Below are 15,291 nucleotides of genomic sequence, written 5' to 3'. Positions count from 1 at the left end.
AATCGGTAAAGCAGTTCTGATGCGTACAGTCTGAGCACCAACCCTATTCTCCTCCCTTAGTCATTCCTTTGGGAGTTAGGGTGATGGCTAAAAGCCGGAATTAGCTGGTGGGAATGGAACAACTGCTAGGAACTCCTCTTGGCCTCGAAGGTGCTTGACGAGAAGGCATTTCCTTCCTTTGAAAAGAGAAGCCATATCTAAGGAGTTGTAACTCAGAGCAGAGGGAGCAGGGCTGGGAGGAGCCTGGGAAATCAAGCCGTCCAAGCCCCTTACTGCACAGATAGGGAAACTGAGGCCCAGGGTCAAGGATTTCCCCAGGTCTGTCCAGTGAGCAGAGCCAGAGCCAAGCCTGGAACCCTATGCTGACCTCCCTGACCACATCTGCCCAAGTGCCCAGACACCCCCAGAACCAGCCTTCTGGCCACCCATTGCCTCACCCATTGCCTCACCCCATGAGGGCTGCCTGTGAGTTCAATAGCCTCTTGGTTTGCCGGTTTCTCCTGGAGATAAGAAGCTGAGAACAGGGCACCAGAGTTCCCTGGTGTGTCCTCACCTCTCCTGACTTGGGCTGGGCTGAATGAGGCTGGCAGCCATCCCTAGAGGAGATACCTTAGCTATCTGCCTACCCAGGGCCAGGCCAGCTCTCTGTGCTGTCAACCACAGGGCCTGGCTGGGCCACTATCCATGAGTGAGAAGGCAGGGACCTCACGGCATAACTGGAACTCTGTCCACCCTGATCCCATATAAGGAAAGCTGTTAAGAGCACAGACTCTGAAACCAGAGGGCCTGGGTTCAAGTCTTAGCTCCATCACTTACTAACTCTGTTAATCGAGTAAGTTATTGAACGTCTCTATGTCTCAGTTTCCCTTTCTGTAAAACCGGGATAATAATAGCAGCGCCTTCCACAAAGAGTTGCGAGGATTAAATGAGTTACAACAAGAACTATATCTTGCCCGTTGTAAGTTTCAGAGAAGTTACTGATTTCAAGTTTTATTTACCTGAGCCACTATCACAGGTGCCAACAGCACAACAACTGACTTCACATCTCAGCTCTGTCTCTTTCTCAGGGTGTGGCCTTGGACAACCACTCTGAATCCTAGTCTGTAAAACGAGGGCATGAACCCCACTTCCCAGGGTCACTGTGAGCAGCAAAGGTGACCACGGCATGAATGCAGGGAAATGCTCTACAAATGTTTAATTCCTGTGACTAGCACAGAAATGAAAATAAAAGCATGTTGACAGACAAACATCTTTTCTTCTTTTTGGTACAAGTCCTCCCCTGCAGCTCCAAATCGTAGGAAATAGCACTGGCTGGGGGAGAGAGGAGCCCTTGCTCAGCCACAGGCAGTTCGTTGACCCCGGCTGTTTATCAGAGGCTGAAGCCTCCCTCTTTGTGTAATTGTTCCTGGGCTATTTATTCTGATAGCAAAAAACCCCTGGCTGATGAACTTTCTTCAGCTACCTGGCAGGGCACCTGAGTTCTGTCATGCACTGGCCTTGGGCACATGCCCTTATGTAACTGCACACTGGGTCCTGCCCTGCTCCTTTATTCTCTCCTTTCCCTCCTTCCCCTACCTTCCTCCTCTTTCACCTCTCATTCTCTAATTCCTGCCCCCCCAAACTTAGGCCATTCTACTTCCTCCCTTCAGGCCCTAGTTTTGACGACAGACTTTAACCTCCCAGGAGGTTTAACTGAAGACACTCAGGATTTCTATCTTTGGAGATGAGGGAATGATTATAATGAATAGTGGACACAGCCAGAGCAAAGATTTAGAGGATGGGAAGCCCTGAAGTGTCTGGGGGCTTGTCATCCCGCGGGGGTGACCATTGGTTCTGTATGGTGGGAAATGAGGCAGGACAGGCAGATGGGACCTCACCTCATGGTCCCTTAAGAACATTGAGAGGTTGGGGCTGGCAGAGGCAATGGCCAAAGCCCTGGTAGTCAGTGTGATCCCTGGGACCAGAACCCACTTGGAGGGTCCGGTGTGGCCCACCATGGGGTGTGGCACAGGGGACCTCTCAACAGATAAGCTAGAGCTAAACCAGCTATGAGTGAAGCTCTGACATGGAGGGGTGTGCCTGAGTGCTCAAGGGCTCTCAGGTCCAACAGCCCGAGCTTAAAATCTCCATTTAGCTACTTGCAAGCCCCAAGCCTCCCCTCTCTGACGCCCCGTTTCCCCAACTATATAAAATCAGACTAATAATTGCACCTACTTTGTTGTGAGCATTCACGCAAGTGCTGGCAGTTATTACATGTAGCACAGTGCCTGACACATAGCAGGAGCTCAATAATTACTAGGCTCTTCCTTTGTCCTCTATTACCCTCTGCTCTCAGCTCTGAGAGCAGGTGTGTGAACGGAGTCAGACCTATTGTGCAACAAAGCGTCATTGAACACCTGCTTCTAAAACGTTTATTGTAAGAGATGGTTGTTATTGATAATAACAAATACTTATTGAGCAATTACTGTGTGTCCAGAATTGTGTGAACCATTTTATATAAGTGATTCCATTGAATCCCTTCCACCACCTTCCAAGGCAGTAATTTTCTTCATTTTCTGATAGAAAAAGAAAGGAGTCTTCAAGAGGTTTAAAGGAAGTGGCAAAGCCAAAATTCAACCCCAGATCTGTGTGATCTAAGAGTTAAGCATTTCCCCAATTTTCCTTGCTGTTCCCACCACGTTTTTAAAGCCCATCCATTTTCCCAGCAGCCTCCCTGCTCTGTCCACTTCCCAAGGCATGAGGCAGTGAGTGCCCAAGGGAGGCAATATGGTATAGCAGAGGCCTCAGAATCAGAGACTCAGGTTTGAGTCCTGGCTCTTCCATTTGTGAGCTAAGTGACTTTGCACATGTTGTTTTACCTCTCTGAGCCTCGGTTTCCTCATCTAGACAACAGAGATAAGATGAAGTAATGGATGCGGGCACTCAGACCATAGCCTGACCTAAATGCCTCTTTTCTTCTCTTACTCTCACGTGTGGTGGGAGAACCACTTTGTGCACACGACGTAAGGAACCACTAATTAACCAGAACTCTTGGCTTAGCTGGTAGACTCAGAATTTATGCTATGGTCTGGCACCATTGGAAGAATGGACCCTGAACACCACTGTCTTCAGAAATCTCAAGCATTGTTCCTTGTGCCAGACCAAAGCAAATGCCTACTGACAGTCTACAACTAGACTGGAATTTAAGAAGGGAATTTAAGAAGGAGCCTGAGTTGGAGCCCAAAGAAGTAGATTCTAGCTATGGCTCTGCCCCAAAATGCTGTGTGACCCTGGACAAGCCCCTACCCTCTCTGAATCTCATTTTTTTTCCATCTGTAAAATCCAGGCTTCTAAAGTAGTGCAGCCTGTGCTGACTATAGAAAATCCCTCCTGAAGGGTGCTTGTTCTTGCATCCGGGCCCTAATCCTGTCCAGGCCAGGGCAGAGGCTCTGTCCTCTGGACCCCGAGGAAAACAGGCCCCAAAGCACAGTCAGGTTGAGTAAAATAGCCAGCTGAGGTCTCCCAATCAGAGCCCCAGGACAGTTGTTTATTACAAAGAGACTCACTCAGGTCAGACACCCACCCTGCCTGTCAGAGGGAACAAGATGTGCAAATGCCCAGTTAGACACCCTGGTCTAATTGCTTACGAGCCCTAGACTGAGCAGGCGGGGCCACTTATCAACACTGTATAAAAAAATCACATGGGACCGCCTTCTTATAGCATATACAAAAATAAACTCAAAATGGACTTAAGACTTAAATGTAAGGTCCAAAACCATAAAACTGCTAGAAGAAAACACAGGCAGTAAACTCTCAGACGTTACCCTTAGTAATATTTTTACTGATATATCTCCTTGGGCAAGGGTAACAAAAGAAAAAATAAACACATGGGACTATATCAAACTAAAAAGTTTTTGCACAGCAAAGAAAACCATCAACAAAATGAAAAGACATCCTACTGAATAGGAGAAGATATTCACCAATGATACATCTGATAAGGGTTAATATGAAAAATATGTAAAGGACTCATACAACTTAATATCAAACAGCCAATTTAAAAATGGGCAAAGGAGCTGAATAGACAATTCTCCAAAAAGGACATACAAATGGCCAATAGACATATGAAAAGATGCTCAACGGCACTAATCATCAAATAAATGCAAATTAAAAGCACAATAAACTATCACCTCACACCTGTCAGAATGGCTCTCTTCAATAAATCAACAAACAACAAGTATTGGCAAGGAGGTGGAGAAAAGGGAACCCTCGTGCATCGTTGGTGGGACTGCAAATTGGTGCAACCACTATGGAAAACAAAAAATTAAAAATAGAAGAACCTTGACATCGACTTCTGGGTAGTTAGCTGAAGAAATCCAAATGCTAATTAGGAAAGATATAGGTATCCCTATGTTCATTGCAACATTATTTACAATAGCCAAGATATTTACAGAAGCAACCTAAGTGCACATCGATAGATGAGTGGATAAAAAAGAGGTGGTACATAGATACAGTGGAGTATTACTCAGCCATAAAAAAGAATGAAACGTTACCATTTGCGACAACATGGATGGACCAGCGTGTATTACACTAAGTGAACTAAGAGAAAGAGAAATACCATATGATTTCACTTATATGTGGAATCTAAAGAACAAAACAAATGAACAAAAGAAACAGAATTATACTCATAGACACAGAGAACAAACTGATGGTTGCCAGATGGGAGTGGGGTTGGGGGGCTGGGTGAAAAACATGAAGGGATTAAGAAGTACAAATTGGTAGTTATAAAATAGTCACAATGATGTAACATACAGCATAAGGAATATAGTCAATAATATTGTAATAATTGTATATGGTTAGTAGACTTATGGAAGGATCACTTTGTAAATTATATAAATGTCTAACCACTATGCTATACACCTGAAACTAATATAAAATAATATTGAATGTCAACTGTAATTGAAAAAAAAAACTATTCAACTCTGCTGCTGTAGTGAGAAAGCAGCCAGAGGTACTATGTAAAACAATGGATATGGCCGTATTCCAATAAAACTTTATTTATGGATGTGAAAAAAATCAAATGGAAATTCATAGAAAAGGTTTCATCAACTTGCTCGAGACCACAACTGGGAAGTAGGAAAACTGGAATATTCTCTGGTCCCTTGCATTTACATGCTGTGAATATAATCACTGTATTTCCATGATTCCAACATCTTATGACTCTGATTGTAACAGTCTATGTTCCAAACATCCGGTTACTGTCCCTTCGTAACACGGCGGTGGTTCTGTTATGCTTCTAACATCCATTCAGTCTAAGTATCCATTCTTCTACAAACACTCACTGAGGACCCACTATGTGCTCAGTTCTGACGATGTTGGGGACCCAGCAGCAAGCACAGCCGAGTCCCTAGATTCACAGGGCTAGCCGTCCATAGGTGGAGCGGACAAGCATGAGTTCATTACGACAAAGTGTAGTAAGGACCACGACTGATGAAGCAGAGCATGCTACAGGAACAGCAGGCAAACCACGGGACCCACGCGTAGTGGGTCAGAGAAAGCCTTCTACAGAGTTGTCAGCTAAGCTGCGACCAGGCAAAGCTGTAGAGTTTAGCCAATGTTCCAGGTAGAGAGAACAGTGGATCCACAGGTGGGGAGGGAAGAGGGCACTTTGTCCAAAGACTGAAGGTGGTTGTGTATGTCTGAACACAGAGATACAAGCGGCAGGTGAGACAGAAGAGGGAGCTGGGGCCAGATTACACAGGGTTCTTTATGTCATGGTGAACAATTACAACTTCACAGTAAAAGCAACAGTTTTGGGAACATTTTAAACCAGGTAGTGACAAAACCAGTATTGCATTTTAAAAGAAACCCTCTTACTGCTCCAAAGAGCTTGATGATATGCAAGAAGAAAGCCCTCGAGGAGGTGATGTCCACGGTGTAGGCAAGAAATGCCATCACCTGAGCTAGGATCAGATAATGCGAGCAGAGCGAAGAGGACGGATTTGAGAAGCTTGGGGATGCACTGAATGTGGGGACAAGGAAGAGAAAAGCGTCTTAGACAGCTGGGTGGGTGGTGGCATCTTTCCCTAAGACGAGGACTCGTGAAGGGCAGGTTTGAGAGGGAGTTAAGTCTTGGATTCAGGCAAATGGAGTGTAAGGTCTGTGGGACTCTCCGAAGTGGAGATGATGAGCAGGAAGATGGCCAGAGAGGTCTGACAGGCTGATGTGAGCAGTGACAGCTAGAAATGCAGATAACACATTCTTCAGCATGGCAAGCAACTGAGGCGTGAGATGGGGGTGGGGTGAACAGCCCCAGGAACTGATTGCAGAGTGTGAGGAGTAAGGGGTGCAGAGCAGTGATGTATGGGCTGTGGTCCAAGGAGGAGTCTGCAAAAGAGACCAGGAAGGAGCAGCCCAGGGTGTGGGAGAAAAGGAGGGAAGCCAGGAGAGTGAGCTGTGACAAACATCATATGGTGAGGGTTGGTGAGCCGTTGTCGGCAGCATAGCCGTAGCAGAGGCCCGTTTATGGTTTTCTAGAGGGGATGGATGGAAAGTGGAAATAATGAATCCAGACTGGCATTGAAGAAGTTTAAATGACACAAGGCGAGGAACTCAGTAGATCCTCAGTAAATATTTCTAAATGAGTTTATCAGAGAAAGGTTTGGGAGAGAGACAGCAGTGAGCACAGGGCAACTAGGCTGAAGGAGGCCTTCTACTGTTCATGTGGCTTGTTTTGTCTGAACATGGGAGATACGGAAACAGTGGTTCTCAAGCTGCCTATCAAGTGTGAAATCAAGTAAAATCAAGTTGCAGGGTTGTGGCCACGATTGTTATTCCTAATGGAATAGAATAGGAAAGAAAATAGCAGATTGTATTACCTGTGGTAAGGGTACCTAGTGCTCTGTCAAACTTGTGTTTCAGCTTTATATACGTGTATATGTACTGCTATCCCAGGTCGTATGATAATATCCATTTCTTACTATGGGCTGTCATAAAAAAAAAATTGAAACCTCTTCTTTTTATTTTTTATTTTTTAAGGAGGGTACAGCTTACAATGGCCCACACAGTAATCGAACCAGCAATCTTGGTGTTATCAGAACCATGCTCTAACCAACTGAGCTAATCAGCCACCCCCTGAAAACCTGTTGATAGAACTTGTTTGCTCAAGGGATAGGCGTGATTATAATGTTCATTGAGAGTCAGCTTCTGTGGGGAGTAACATTCTGTAGTTCTCTGTGTCTTGGGACAGAAGGTAATAAATTGAGCACACAGCCCTTTGCACGCAATAACGTAATCGCACAACTCAAGCCTCATAACAAAGTTCACTGGCCCTCAAGGACTAGACTGGTCATTGGCATCATGGCATGCATGAAATATCAGCGTGATAGAGGGTGCTGCTGTGAGGAGGCAATGAGACAAGGGTGGGACAGACTGTCAGGTGGAAATGGCCCTGCAGATACATTGTTATTAATAAGCTGTTCTCGCTTTCCTCAGTTAGGGACAAAGCCAGAACTGGAATCCCATGTCCTGACTTCCAGTCAGGGGCCCTTTGCCTGTAGACTGTGGTGGTAGAATACAGTCTGTTTTTCTCAGGAAGACACGACAAAGAGGAAAGGGGCAGAGGGTCCAAGTAATTGATAAGGACTGAAAGGGTAAAAGGAGAGACAGAGAGAGACAGAGATACAGAAAGAGACAGACAGAGAGAAGGGAATAGAAGAGGGAAAGAATAGTATATAGGGAAGGGGGCAGCAGGCGAGAGAGAGTTGCTGGGTCTTCGGAAGAAGACTGACAGGCTAACAAGAGAGGGACAAGGCCTCCCAGAATCTTCTCTCTTTCCTGGTGCTTTCTCAGATGAACACCTGATGATGCAGAAACCATCTGTTCATGACAAAAGTATCCTCACTGTACAATGGAAGCACCGAGGAAGAGTTAAGGGTTGGGAAGGTCAGGGGAGGCTTCCTGGAAGAGGTGATACTGAGCTGAATTTGGAATGGTAAGTGATGGGGTGGGGAAAGGGGTACTTCTGTAAGGGGGCACAGCAGGATCAAAGACATGGAGGCAGCAAGGAACTGGCAGAATCTATGGGGACCCCAATAGCTAGAGGTGTTGGGACAGCAAATTGCAACAGGAGGCAGGGCTGCAGAGTGGACTGCACAGAGACACAAACCAAGTGCTTCCAGACTCAAAGGAAGAGAAAGTGTGGGAGATGGAAATGTCTCTGTGGAGGAGGCAACAGGACTTGGAAGACCGCAAGGACTGCAGCTGGCAGATTGGGCTGAGAAAGTCATTCCAGGCAGGAGGAATTGCGTGGAGGTGGGCAAGTGGGAGAGAAATATTTAGGGAAGCATTTGATTTGGTAGGAGGGGAGGAGTGTTCATCCTGTAGTGAGTGCTGAGACACCAGCAAAGCCCATGCACAGAATTGCACCCTGCAGAGAAATGACTGGAGTTATCTCAAAGAGCCAGTTTTATTTTTATTTTTTTGACCGTCTTAAATTGTGTATAAGAATTTTACAAACATTAATCTTTAGCGGTGATGGTGGAGCTGGAGGGTATTGCACCTTCTCCAAGTTGCACGGCGAGAACCACCAATAGTATGGTTCTGTATGGTAGAACTTGTGGCCCTTTCCAAGGCCACGGCTCTTATGGCCTGCGGATGTCAGCCCTCACATCTCCCTGTGCGTGTGGGCTGGTTTGGTGATCCTTTGGGTGTCAGGATTCCATCTGACAGCTTTATGGAACGGATCAATGAGGATAACCTCAAAGAATTTGTCCGCAGAATCATCACCAACCCAGTAAGAATCCAGGACTCTCAGAGCCCCACAGTGGCGTCCAGCTCGCTCCTCAGCAACAGACTGAAGGCTTCGAGCAAACTTTAGCTGGTTAACCCATGATGGACAGGCTTGCTGTAGGTCGCACCCTTAGGAACTGGGCGTTTGTGGCTACCACGGTGCACACAAATCCGATATATGACATAACCTTGCTTGGCCTTGTAGCCCAGCCTACGTGCTTTATAGAGCCTGATGGCTTAGGGGGCCTTGTGGAGCGCAGGGAGCTGGTGGTACTGCCAGCAGTGCACCCTGAGAAGAAACCTCATTGCATCAGACTGCTTCTTCCTCCAAAGCTCCTGGATGGACTTGCAAATGCCCATTTTGGCTTACCTGATGGCGTGGCAAGATGGAAAGGCTCAAAGAGCCAGTTTTAAATTCTAGCTGTGTGACCTTGGATAAGTCACTTTTGAGTCTGTTTCCACACTTGTGAAATGGAGGTGATAAGATGTTTGCCCATAGGGTTAAAAATTAGAATGGGTGGGGAAAGACTTTCCAAACCCTAAGGCGTTCTGCCGTGTCCCTCAATCCCTGTAAGGCATCAGAAGCACCACGAGAGCTTTTAAAAACCGTAACACACCACAGGTCAGCCCAACCGACAGAATCAGAAAGGGTGGGACTGGCATTCTTTTTCTTTCAGTTCTTCTTTTCTATTATTTCTTCACGTGGTCCTGATGTCTATTAACTTTAGATCTGCCAGCTTCTGACAGCTGGGAAGAGGAAAATCACAGCAAGAAAAATAATTAGAGATTCTGGGGGTTCCTGACAATACATTGGATTTAGAGGGTTTTCTGGCCAGGCTTGACAGTTATGATAAGGGAATGAAAAAGAAAGACCTCTTAGCTTTCCTTGTTCATAGGAAATGAACAAGGCAGCCAAAGGGACTATTGGTGCCCTTGACATTCAGTCTGGAGAGTCCTGAGAGAACAGAGACCCCTCAACCAATCACCCTCAGTTGCAGTATGGTGGTCAAGAAAATCAATTAAAAGCACACAGCACCCTACAGCTTATGACAAATGTGCATCTGTAGTAATTCATTTGATCCTCCCTATATTCCTGTGAGATGGGGCTTCTTATTTATTTCCATTTTGCAAGTAAGGAAACTGAGGCTCAGGGAAGAAGTGTGTAGACCAAAGTCCATAGGTAGCCAGGGATAGAGCAATGATTTGCACTTGGGACTCAGGTTCCACGGCCTCCCTACCCCATTCTGCTTATTGTGTTGATTGTAAAGTAGTAGAAAGAACACTGGAGCCCTGTTGTTCTGGCTCTGTGGAGAACATGCTGTGCAGCCTGTGATAGATCTCTTGCCTTCTCTGGGCCTCACAACTATCACTCTAAGGTGGTTGTTGTCGGAATTAAATGATGTAATAACCTGAAAAGTAGCCAACACTCATGGCCAGGATGACCATAAGAACATGAAAAGAAGGGGGAATATGATAGTGCATATGTACAAAGGGTGTAACAACATATACCTCTTGCCAGGCAGAGGGCTTCCTGGGGGAGGAGAATTTGGAAAGAGACTTGAAGAATGCAGAGGCACTTCCCTCCCTCTCCCTAGTTCCAAGTGACTAGAAGAGTAGAGTATGGGATGTACAAGATGGGGTGGCCAGGAATGAGGCTGAAGAGGTGGGGGTTGTGGGGCTAAAAAAATTAAAACTTTTCCTCCCTTCTTCTAAGTTCTTCTACCTGGGTTAAGAATCAAATTAACAGTGAGAGTTTGGGTCTATACCGTATTTTGCCATGTATAATGTGCACACACATTTTTGGCCCAAACTTTCAGGGGGAAAAAAAATCATTCGTTTTAATTTTTTAATTCAAATTTTTATTGGTTTACATTTAGGTATTTTTTTTTTCATTATAAAGAATTTCAGCATCTATTTTTAAGCATATTGTGGTAAAAGAAATTTAATGTAACAAATAATTAGAAAACACAAGAACAGGTACAAGTTACAAAAAATTTTATGTACCAGTAACAAATTTACCATATTTACTCATCATAGAAGGCCAAGAACTCTTTGTTAGTCTTTGCAAGTTTGTCATAAGTTCAATAAAACTGATTATCGTATTCCAGGGTTTTATTTTGCATATGGATATTGTTACTGATTTCTAGAGTTACAGTTAACTCACAAGCATAAATAAAAGCATTAAAGACATTTACATAGATACAGAATTAGTACTACCCATGTATAATGCACATCCTTATTTTTCCCTCACAAATTTGGGCAAAAAAGTGTGCATTATACATGGCAAAATATGGTATGACATTGTGGACAAAAGAGAAAAGGGGTGGGGGGACACAGGTTCTTAGATTTCAGAAGTGAGAATGGGCTATTTATAGATAGTTGCAGAAGAGAAGAACACACATGGCAGGGAAATTCTTGCTAGACAGCTCAGAAACAATAGGGCACAGTCAGTATCTAGCTAGCAGGCCCCTGTCTGAAGCCCTTCTACTGGTATTTACCATAATTAAAATTATGCTAAGATGAGCATCCTAAGATTTCCTGAAGCAAGGTTTTCTGTCTGAATTTCTTTGGCAGGAAAAGAGGGAGGATCAAAAATTCTTCGAGTTGTTTTTTTTTAAATAAATTTTATTGGGGAATATTGGGGGACAGTGTGTTTCTCCACGGCCATCAGCTCCAAGTTATTGTCCTTCAATCTAGTTGTGAAGAGCACAGCTCAGCTTCCAGTCCAGTCCAGTTGCTGTTTTCAATCTTTAGTTGGAGGGGGCGCAGCCCACCATCTCACGAGGGAATTGAACTGGCAACCTTGTTGTTGAGGGCTTGCGCTCTAACCGACTGAGCCATCCGGCTGCCCCTCTTTCTGAGTCTTTTGTTTCTTAAAAACCAGCTTAAAATCAATATCCCAAAAGACAAAATTCTTGGTCCCCTCAGGGTGAAGGGGGTATATCACATGGGCCTTGAATGCCAAGCCAAGGAGTTTGAATTTTGCCATTGAAAGGTTTTTAGCAGTCAAGTGTAGTGGTCTGTTTTGCAGATTTGCAGTTTAGAAAGGCCACTTTTTATTAAATTTATTGGAGTGGCATTGGTTAATAAAATTATATAGGTTTCAAGTGTACAGTTCTATAATACATCATCTATATATTGCATTGTGGAATCACCACCCAAAGTCAAATCTTTTTCCATCACCATATGTTTGACCCCCTTTACCCTTTTCTACCTCCCTGTCTCCCCCTCCTACCCTCTAGTAACCACTAAACTATTGTTTGTGTCGATGAGCTTTTATTTGTCTTGTTCATTAATTGCTTTCAGTTTTATATCCCACATATGAGTAAAATCATGTGGTTCTTGTCCTTTCCCATCTGACTTATTTCGCTTAGCATGATAATCTCCAGTTCCATCCATGTTGTCACAAATGGCAGTATTTCATCTTGTCTTATGGCTGAGTAGTATTCCACTGTATATATGTACCACATCTTCTTTATCCAGCCATCTTTTTTTAAATTAAAGTTTATTGTGGAACAATGGTCAGTAAAGTTACATAGGTTTCAAGTGTACAATTCTATAATACATCATCTATATATCACATTGTGTGTTCACCACCCAGAGTCTGTTCTTCCATCACCATATATTAGACCCCGTTTACCCTCACCAACCACTCCCCTCCCTCCAATCATCTATTAAAGGACACTCTGTTTGTGTCCATGTCTTGGCCACTGTGAATAATGCTGCAATGAACATAGGGGCACATATATCTTTGCAGATAAATGTTTTCAAATTTGGGGGGATAAAAACTCAAAAGAGGGATTGCTGGGTTATATAGTAAGTCTATTCTTAATTTTTTGAGCAATCTTCATACTGTTTCCCATACTGGCTGTATCAATTTACATTCCCACCAGCAGTGTATAAGTGTTCCTTTTCCCTCACAACCTCCCCAACACTTATTACTTGTCTTGTTGATGATAGCCATTCTAGCAGGTGTGAGGTGGTATCTCACTGTTTTGACTTACCTTTTCCTAATAATTGGTGAAGTTGAGCATCTTTTCATATATCTGTAGGCCATTTGTATGTCTTCTTGGGAGAAGTGTCTGTTCAGGTCCTCTGCTCATTTTTTAATTGGATTGGTTGTTTTTTGTTGTTGTTGAGTTGTATGAGTTCTTTATATATTAGCCCCTCATCGAAGCTGTTGTTTGTAAGTATCTTCTCCCATTTGGTTGGTTGCTTCTTTGTTTTGTTGGTGGCTTCTTTTGCTGTGCAGAGCTTTTTAGATTGATATAGTTCCATTCAGTTATTTTTGCTTTTATTTCCCTTGCCACTGGGGTCAAATTTATAAAATCCTCTCTGAACCTAAGGTCCATAAATTTAGTATCTATATTTTCTTCTATGCAGTTTATTGTTTCAGGTCTTATATTTAGGCCTTTGATCCATTTTGAGTTAATTTTTGTGTATGGTGACAAATAGCAGCCTAGTTTCATTCTTTTGCATGTGGCTTTCCAATTTTCCCAGCACCATTTATTGAAGAGGCTTTCTTTTATCCATTGTTTGTTTTTGGCTCCTTTGTCAAAAATTATTTGCCCATATATATGTGGGTTTATTTCTGGGTTCTTAATTCTGTTGTATTGGTCTGTATGACTGTTTTTATGCTAATACTATGCTGTTTTAATTATTGTTGCTTTGTAGTATAATTTGAAGTCAGGGAGTGTGATGCCTAGGGCTTTGTTATTTTTTTCTCAGGATTGCTTTGGCTATTCTGGGTCTTTTGTGATTCCATACAAATCTGATGATTTTTTGTTCTATTTCTTTTTTTAAAATGCCGTTGGGATTTTGATGGGGATTGCATTAAATCTGTATATTGCTTTGGGTAATATGGCCATTTTAGCTATGTTGATTCACCTAATCCATGAACACAGAATATCTTTCCGTTTCTTTGTGTCTTCTTCAATTTATTTTAATAATATCTTCTAGTTTTCAGTATATAGTTCCTTCACTTCCTTTGTTTAGTTTATTCCTAGATATTTAACTCTTTTTGTTGCAATGCAAAAGGAATTGGTTAGTTTTTGGTTTTTTGTTTTGTTTTTTTCATTTTTTTTCCTGAAATTTCATTGTTAGTAGTATATAGGAATGTGATGGATTTTTGTGCATTGAGTTTGTATCCAGCAACTTTACTGCATTTGCATATTATTTCTAATAGTATTTTTGTGGAGTCTTCAGGGTTTTCTATATAAAGAATGATGTCATCTGCAAAAAGTGACAATTTGACTTCTTCATTCCCAGTTTGGATGCCTTTTATTTCTTTCTCTTGCCTGATCGCTCTGGCAAGGACTTCTAATACTATGAAGAATAACAGAGATGAGAGAGGGCATCCTTGTCGTGTTCCTGATCTTAGAGGAAAATCTTTCAGTTTTTCACCATTAAGTATGATATTAACTGAGGATTGTATATGGCCTTTATTATGTTGAGGTACTTTCCCTCTATACCCATTTTACTAAGTGTTTTTATCATAAGTGCATGCTATATCTTGTCAAATGCTTTTTCTGCATTAATTGATATGATCATATGACTTTTACTTTTCGTTTTGTTTATGTGATGTATCACCTTGATTAATTTGCGTATGTTGAACCATGCTTGTGCCCTTGGAATGAACCCCACTTAATGATGATGTATAAACTTTTTAATGTATTGTTGTATTCAATTTGCTAGAATTTTGTTTAGATTTTTGCATTTATATTCATCACGGATATTGGTCTATAGTTTTCTTTTTTTGTGTTGTCCTTGCCAGGTTTTGGTATCAGGGTAATGTTGGCCTCATAAAATGAGTTAGGAAGTATTGCTTCTTGTTCGATTTTTTGGAAAGTTTGAGAAGGACAGGTATTAAATCACCTTTGAATGTTTGGTAGAATTCACTAGTGAAGCCATCTGGTCCTGGACTTTTAACTTTTGATAATAGTTTCAATTTCCTGACTGTTGATTGGTCTATTTAGATTTTCCAGTTCTTTATGCAGTCTAGGACGGTTTTGTATTTCTAAGAACTTGTCCATTTCTTCTAGGTTATTGAATTTGGTGGTGTACAGTGTTTCATAATATCCTTGTATGATCCTTTGTATTTCTGTGGTATTCATTGTAACTCTCCTATTACATTTCTGATTTTGTTTGCTTTTTTCTTTTTTCCATAGTGAGCCTAGCCAGGAGTTTGCCAATTTTATTAATCGTTTCAAAGAACCAGTTCTTTGTTGCATTAATTTTTTCTATTGTGTTTTTGTTCTTTATTTCATTTAAATCTACGCTAATTTTTATTATTTCCTTCCTTCTGCTGAATTTGACCTTCATTTGTTCTTCTTTTTCTAATTTTTAAAGATGTAACATTAGGCTGTTTATTTGGGATTTTTCTTTTTTGTTTTTTAATTGAAGTTTATTGGGGTGACAATTGTTAGTAAAATTACATAGATTTCAGGTATACAGTTCTGTAATATATTATCTATATCTCACATTGTGTGCTCACCACCCAGTGTCAGTTCTCTTTCCATCACTATA

At 42.4% G+C, this 15,291-nt stretch overlaps 1 pseudogene; it reads right to left on the bottom strand.

Annotated features, from left to right (window-relative positions):
- Positions 1-8,502: 8,502 nt before the first annotated feature.
- LOC109444814 (large ribosomal subunit protein eL15) lies at positions 8,503-9,126 on the bottom strand (annotated as a pseudogene).
- Positions 9,127-15,291: the final 6,165 nt, after the last annotated feature.

The sequence above is a fragment of the Rhinolophus sinicus genome, linkage group LG06, assembly GCF_036562045.2.
Source record: "Rhinolophus sinicus isolate RSC01 linkage group LG06, ASM3656204v1, whole genome shotgun sequence".
Classification (NCBI taxonomy): Eukaryota; Metazoa; Chordata; class Mammalia; order Chiroptera; family Rhinolophidae; genus Rhinolophus; species Rhinolophus sinicus.
Note: the sequence above shows the minus strand (reverse complement) of the source record. Positions and strands in the feature narration are given on the sequence as shown.